The sequence below is a fragment of the Callospermophilus lateralis genome, chromosome 1, assembly GCF_048772815.1.
Source record: "Callospermophilus lateralis isolate mCalLat2 chromosome 1, mCalLat2.hap1, whole genome shotgun sequence".
Classification (NCBI taxonomy): Eukaryota; Metazoa; Chordata; class Mammalia; order Rodentia; family Sciuridae; genus Callospermophilus; species Callospermophilus lateralis.
The window spans coordinates 16,850,919-16,859,229 of NC_135305.1; the positions used below are offsets into that span (position 1 = coordinate 16,850,919).

General features: G+C 40.0%; 1 pseudogene; it reads right to left on the reverse strand.

Annotated features, from left to right (window-relative positions):
- Positions 1-3,223: 3,223 nt before the first annotated feature.
- On the reverse strand, positions 3,224-7,446 carry LOC143397160 (large subunit GTPase 1 homolog pseudogene; annotated as a pseudogene).
- Positions 7,447-8,311: the final 865 nt, after the last annotated feature.

Genomic DNA, 8,311 nt, shown 5'->3' on the forward strand with positions numbered 1-8,311 from the left:
CACTGATTTAAAATTTCCAGACCAATTGGCATTCAGAGAATAGCCTGGAGCTCACCTGAGCCTAAATCCTGACTCCAGGAATCCCACCAATGGGATTACCACTTATACTTCAGCAATTCAGAGGATGGAGAATTATGCTTCAGATGACCCACCTAAAACTGCTGAGAAGAGAAGCTGAAAATCTTTTGAAGTCCAAAGGAAAGAATTCTTTAGTTTTTCATTGATTTTTTTTCCTCTTTTTCCATTTTTTCTTTCTCTTTTCTCTATTTAATTGTGATCTTAATGGTATGTGGATATTTATACATACTCATTTTTTTTCTCGTTTCTAACATTTTGAAGCCAGTTATTTTATTTTTTTAACTACAGATTTGTATGTAACTACAGTTTATTTTAGAAATGATCCAGTATGGTTGCACAATAGACACTATAACTCATCTACTTCATATTTCCACATTCTATCACAGCCACAAGAACCTAACATTTTCTTTGGTATGGCTGGGAACTCAAGTATCTTTGCATAGTACACTTTATTTTTTCTCCTTGATGTGACTTTCATTGAAGCCAGTTATTTTTTATGAATCAGTTTTTTTTGAGGAGGCAGATATTTGATTAGTATACTTTAGTTCTATTTTGTATTTTTTAATTTTATTTTTAATTAAAAAAATTTTATTGTATATATTTTTTTCTATTTACCTGTTTCCCTTGATTCTCTTTCTCTATTTTCTCCTGATAACAATCTCTATTGTTCTTTCACCCTTCCTTTAATTTTTTACTTCTATCTTTTCTCCTACTCCCTCATAATCATTACATACTATACAACCTCAGTTCCCTCCTTGTTCACCATTTGAAATTGTAAACCCTTTTGCAAACTTGCTGTTTTTATTGTAGGCAATAACTCATCACATCATGTCTGTTTATTGTGACAATTAACATTGTAGATGTCATAGTAGAAATTATTTGGTTTAATCCTTTATATTGTTTGCATTCGTTGTTATTATTTGTCTCCCCCTAAAGGGAGAGGTGAGGTACTGGAAATCTTCAGGGATACTATAATTCCACAAGGTAGAAACTCTACTACCTCAGATTCATACTGCTAGATGGGTAGCAGTCATATGTGGGTAGTGGTCATATGTCATATAAATAACATGAAAAAGCAAGGGAACAAATTGCCCCAAACAAATGAAGATACTTCAGTAATGGAATATAATGACACTATAGTGGAAGAAATGTCAGAGACAGAATTTAGAATGTACATAGTCAAACTGATCTGTGAAGTAAAGGATGATGTAAGGAGTAAAATCAGAAAAGAAAAAAATACAGGAAGAGGTGGATTACTTCAATAATGAGATGGATATTCTGGAAAAAATTCAAGCAGAAATCCTCAGAATGAAGAAATAAATAAACCAAATTAAGAGTTCAATGGAAACATCCATCACCAACAGACTAGATCATTTAGAATACAAAGTTTTAGGCAATGAAGACAAACTATATAACCTTGAAAACAAAGTTGACCAGGAAGAAAAGATGTTACAAAACCATGAATAGAACTTCCAAGAAATATGGAATAACATGAAAAGACCAAATTTAATATTTATCAAGATAGATGAAGGCTCGGGGATACAAACCAAAGGAATGCCCAATCTTTTCAATGAAATAATATCTGAAAAATTTTCCAAACCTAAAGAATGAAGTGGAAAATAAAATAAAGGAGGCTTACAACACCCCAAATATACAAAATTAGAACAGACTCACACCAAGGCACATTTTTATGAAAATGCCTCACAAACAGAGTGAGAATAGAATTTCAAGGGCTACCAGAGGAAAACAGTAGGTAATGTTTAGAGGGAAAGCAATCTGGATCTCAGCTGGTTTCTCAACCCAAACCCTCAGAACTAGAAGGTCTTGGAATAATATATACCAAGCACTGGGAAAAAAAAAGGAAAAGAAAAAAGAAAAAAAGAAAGCCAGTTGAAAACTATACCCAGAAAAATTAAGCTTCAAAATTGATGATGAAATAAAAATCTCCCATGTTAAATAACAGTTAAAAGAATTCACAACTAGAAAGCCTGCACTACAAAACATTCTGAATAAAATATTTCATGAAAACTAAAAGTGAAAAAACAGAAAAGGGAGAAACTACACTAGAAGAATAATGAATCAAAGGAGAAACTAATTCAAAGTAAAAACCAGAAATAAATCAAAATGACAGGGAATAAAAATCATTTCTCAATAATGGCATTGAATGTAAATGGTCTAAACCCATCAATCAAAAGACATAGTCTGGCAGATTGAATTTAAAAAAAAAAAAAAAAGACCCAACAATAGGCTGTCTTCAAGAGACTAACCTCATAGGCAAAAATATCCACAGACTGAAGGTAAAAGGATGGGCAAAAAGCATAGCATTCACATGAATCTTATAAATAAGCAGGGGGTTCTATCCTCATATCAGATAAAGTGGACTTCAAGCCACAGTTAATCAGAAGGAACAAAGGAGGACATTTCATACTGCTTAAGGGAACTATACATGAACAAGACATAACAATTCTAAATATTTATGCCCCAAACAATGGAATATCTATGTACATCAAACAAACCCTTCTCAGTTTCAAGAGTCAAATAGACCAAAACACAATAATACTGGGTAACTTTAGCATGACTCAGTCACCACTGGATAGATCCTCCAAACAAAAACTGAATAAAGAAGCTATAGAAGTAAACAATACATTGACAACTTAGACTTTACAGACATATATAGAACATTTCACCCATCAGTCACTGAACACATAATCTTTTCGGCAACACACAGATCCTTCTCTGATGTAGACCATGTTATTTAAGCTATCACATATATTAGCATGCAGTCCTAGTCACCTTAATATATTGTCAGCATCTGAAGGGTTATTTTAATAGCGCCCTTACTATTGGTATTAATTTTTGTGTTTTTGCTTTTTTCTTAATTAGAGCATTGATCTCCAGGGTATACAAAGTTATTTTTTTAACTTTCTGAAGTTCATCATCTTACGGGAGTACGTTTCTGGGGCTCCAATGATGACTCAAGTCAGAGGCAGTATATCAGGAGCCCTTCAGCCTTGACATCAAGACTGTAGGGTATGGCTACATCCACTAGAGCAGAGTCCATTCCACAGCACCGGAGCCAAAAGTTCCAAAGGCAACAAACAGCTTCTACTCTTTTCCATATGCACAGTGCAGATGGAGCCCAGGATCACATATCTAGGTGCTTGTGGAGTCTAGAAATTTTCTCGTTATTATTTCTGCTGCTGTATTTTATGTAACGCTTCCTGGCTCCTAGAGTAGCTGCAGTCACCAGGGCACTCCCAGGCTTTTAACCCACCAGAGCCTGAACCCCTTTGGTCAAAGTGCTCATATTCTTTGATGAAAAAAGTATTGTCCACTACATTTTTGATCTGCTTTTGTGTTTTTATTTCTGCCTGGGTGCATTTTTATTTTAACACTATTCATTTCATTCCTTAAGAGTCACTGGTGTTGATGCTGAAATGTCACATGATCTCTTCCAGGAGGAGGATGGCAGTATAGTAGTTTCCCTTTGACATGATCCTTTAGGATATAGTGTGCAGACCAAGGTGGGCCTGGCTGTCTATGTCCTATCATGAATCCTTGCTGTCAACCATTCTTCTGAGGTTGGAGATTGAGAGGCATCTTCATCTTCTCTAGGCTTTAAGATATTTATGCCATAGGTGGCTTCTAAAACATGTAGTAGAATATTCTGGCATTGAATTGGGAGAATTCCATTGCAAATCATCTCTGCCTTCATAGACACAAAGGATGGCAATACCAGGCCTACTCAGTCACATAAGCATGGGCCAGGCTCCATGTAGAGAGTGTGGAAATGCTTGGTGTGACAAGGTGTGACAGACACAGATGCTTTTCTGTTGCCCATGATGGTGTTGATGGTTGGACTTTTTACCAGTGTTAGGGTAGCCCACCAGTCCAGCTGCCCATCTTTCACCTGCTTCCCAGTGTGCAGCTGCGTAAAGAGCACCAGTGATGGTGGTGGCTAACATTATGTATTTGCCTCCTCCATTGGGTTTTCCTGTCCTGAGCCTCAGAATCCACAGAGTGGCTTTTCTTCCAGCCCTGACCACAGGCCTCCTCATTAGGGCAGCTATCTTCTTCTGAGCATGTCTGCCAGTCCTCCTCCTCCTGACAGTCCTCCTCACTATCATCCTCATCACAAGAGGAATCATCAAGTGAGAGAGAATCCCTGTTGGGGAGATGGTTGGTCTCGTTGTGTGGAATTTTATTCTCCTCAAAACTAGAGTTTTCAGAAATCAGATGCTCCCTTCTCCAGTATCTCTGTTCACTTGTTCCTTAGAGTCACCATTCAGTTGAGCAGTTTGAGCCAAAGTGGAGCAGAAAATAACCTCATTTGCATCTTCTTTTTCAAAGTATGTGGCCCAGGCACCCAGCTGCTCAGCAAGTCGGCCTTGTTCATCAGGACAGGGTTCTCCTTCTCAGCATCTGTCTGCTTCACATAACATTCCAAGTCTTCACATCCAAACAGGTACCATCTGGACCACAATATCACTTCTCTCAATGGCCCTCCAGAGTTGGCGCCAAAAGTCCAAATTTCTTTTGGATGGAGTCAACATTAACTTTTGTTCTTCTTCTAGCTGGACAAGCTGATGTCTCTATTTTAGAGAATTATCCTTCTCTGCCTGTTTAAGTTCTTCTGGGCCATTTTTTTTTTTTTTTTTGTCCCAGTTTGAACTCCTTGTTATACACAAGAACTGTCTGTTGTCTTCATGGAGTTTCTTAATTCACTGGCTTTCTCCAAAAGACAGCACTCCAGCTCTAGCCTCAGGGAGAACAAACTTAATAAGTTTCTCCACAGGTCCATGTGACAGTGGCTCCGCTTCACTGAGTCTGATGGCAGATAAGGGCCTGACCCAGAGACGCACTACCCAGTGCTCCCCTCCAACCCATAGCAACCCAGCCGTGGCACGAATCCAAATATTTATATTTATAAAGTGGGAAAATTTACCAGCTCTTGTGCAAGCTAGCTGTGCACTGGTGATGAAGCAGCAGTTGCCAGCACGGAACACAGGTGTCAGGGTCTACTAAAAACATTTACTGGGCTGTGGCTGTGGCTCAGTGGTAAAGCACTTGTCCAGCATGTGTGAGGCATTGGGTTGTATCCTCAGCACCACATAAATAAATAAAATAAAGGTATTGTGTCCATCTACAACTAAAACAATGTAAAAATATTTATCATTAAAAAAAACACATAGACATCTATTTATGTATCCTCAAGACCCCTAAGGTGAATTGTTACTGAAATCTAAGTCATTTTATTATATCCTTCTGAATACAGAAGTGTAATCTCTATTTTTATGTCTCTCTTCTCAGTGTCTGTGTCCCTTCTAGTAACAATCTTTTATCTTTATTCTCTTGTACAGGGCCAAATCAAAATAAAAGAAACCTGAATGAGGATAGACTCCGTCACTGAGGAGCTCTGCTTTGTTGCTGGGAGGTGGCTTCATAACCTGCAGCTGTTTCCTGGTTAGGTGACAAAAACCCTTAGACTTGTCAGCAACTGGGAGAAGATGAGAAACTTCCTCCTTACAGTGCCAGATAAGGAAGTGTCATGGTTTCTATCTGTAAGGTCCCCCAAAGCTCAAGTGCTAAAGGAGCTTTGGAGGAAGTGACTAGATCGTGCGAGTTCTGACTTCATCAGTGGATTAACACATTAATAGCAGAATGGACCCCTGGGAGGTGGTGGAAACTGTAGGCAGGTAGTAATACCTCAGATTGGAGAACTAGGTCACCAGGAGCATAGCCTTTGGGGCTATATTTTGTCCCTGTCCCATTTCTCTCTGTCTTTATTTCCCAAATGCCTCTGCTATTGCCATAGTCTTCTGCCATAAATCTTCTTATTGGATTTCTTTTTATTTTCAGAATCTCTATATCTTCCTTGAAGTGATCTATTGCTACCTGTACTTGCTCCCTTATCTCTTCATTGGTGTGGTCAATGGTTGCCTGTATTTGCTCTCTTATCTCTTTGTTGGAGGGATTCATTTTTGCCTGTATGTGTTCTCTGATGTCATTCTTTAATTCGGAGATCATTTTAATTATGTACATTCTGAACTCCTTCTCTGGCATTTCACCAACTCACTGTCAATGGGTTCTATTACTGTAGTGTCTTGGTTTGTTTGGGGATCTTTCTTCCCTTGTTTTTTCATGTTGTTTATGTGTCTTCCTTTCTTGCAATGAGGATCTGAGGTATTACAGTTTTTACCCCATAATCTGTAGTGTCCCTGCAGATTACCTGTACCTCACTATGGTGTTGGGATTCTGAGCCCCAGCTGGTGTCCCAAGATGGATGCTACTGCACAACTAAAAATGGTGGCGGCAATAGCAGAAGTACCTCAAGATAGCAGTGGGGGTGTCCCAAGATGGCTGCAACCTCTTTCAGAGATGGGTCTGAAAGGGTGGGCCTCAAAATGGCTTTGGGCTGCCTGTTTGGAGAAGCAGCTGCCTCCAGGCTCTGCCTGTTGTCCCAAGGTGGAGGCTACTACGTGGGAAGGGCTATGTTGGAGGCAGGCTGGGGGAGCAACATGTTGGTAAATGGGAGCCCCAGTGTGGTCCTCCACTCTGTGCAGGAGCAGTTCTGGACCTGGGCTCTCACACAGGACAGTGGGGGCAGTCCTGGACCTGACCTGGGCCTGGACTCTGCTTTTCTGCCATAATCTTCTGTATCACCTGAGGTGCAAAGCAATGGGGCCAGTGGACCTCCAACTAAAACCTCTGATTCCATGAGCCAAAATCGACCTTTCCTCCTCTGAGTTGTTCTCGTTAGGTATTTTGGCCACAGGGATGGAAAGCTGACTGACAAAAGAAATGAGGGAGAAACGTCCCTGAAGAATCTTCTCCAAAGTCTCACGCATGCATGCTCCAGAAGGATTCAAGATATTCCACCAAGATGGGTCAGCTACAGTTCAAGCTTTCCCATGTTCCCTTGTGAGTGTGTTCAAGGTCACCATAAGCCAGCACAGAGCTATTCTTTTCCATTAAATACTGAAGCTCTATCTTCAAGGAATTCTCCCAGTGGACATTGTGTGGGGCATTTGGTAGGGGCCTAATTCCAGGTTGAAATGTAGCCTTTAGCTCAAAGGTCCTGGGAATAGAGATAGAAACTGATGGTATTAGTACCTAGTGAAGCTTTGACTAATGACAACCATGCAGAAGGACAGATATTTCTAATGTCAAGTACCTTTGAAGAATGCTCCTGGAGTCTGGGTTGTGGTCAGTGTATTCAAAGCCTTGCCATTTTTTGGCTCTTCCTACTAGACTCCTAGTGGCCCGATTCTTATTATTAGATGTCCTCTCAGAGGCCACTTGCCCAGAAGGCAGGTGGAGTTGGCAAGAGGGAGATCCGGTTTCGTGGTACGTGTGGCAGTAGTTCATGTCGGTGGTTTCTTTGTCTTTACCAGAGAGATGTTGGGAGGATAATATTTACACAAGACATACTCAGTGCCTGGTTCTCCTGTAGCCCCAAGGACACATTACACACTGACATAACTCCCTACTTCTCCCGCCACATCATCTCCCTCCTCACTTCCGTAGCTGTATCCCAGAAGTCAGTGTCAAAATCAGCTTCACTCTTGTTTCTTCTTTCTTCTGCCATTGTGTGGTTTTGGAATGTACCCAGCTCCAGACCATGTTCACCTGCAGGCCAGGCACTGTGCTAGTCCTTAGAAAGGAGTGAACCGCAGCCTGAAGAACACGCTGGCTACTGACCCACAGAGCTGTATGTACAGGAAGCTGTGTGTGCTGGCAGAATACGTGACTTGTCTAATGATTTTAAACAGTTTTTTTGTTTTGTTTTGTTTTGTTTTGGCACTGGGAATTCAACCCAGGGGCCCTTTACAACTGAGCTACATATTTGGTTCTTTTTTATTTTTATTTTTTTTTAATTTTGAGATAGGCTTTCACTAAATTGCTGAGGCTGGCCTCAAACTTGCAATCCTCCTGCCTCAGCCTCCTGAGTTGCTGGGATTACAGGCTTGGACCATCACCACCAGCTAAATGCAGATTTTTAACACATTATCGGATGATTCTCTAAAAGCTTTTACTTTTTAAATTTTTAATTGACTGTAAGGCTGGAGTATGTCTAAAATTGCACTAATCTTTGCAGAAACTGTTTACTGTAAGTATTTTGGACTATAGTTTTCTCAACTTTTATTTATTTGCCAGTCTCATCCCTTCTTTCTATCTTGGAATATTTACCCTTTCTTTATTCTACAGGTGGCATGAATTTGGTGTTTTTAGT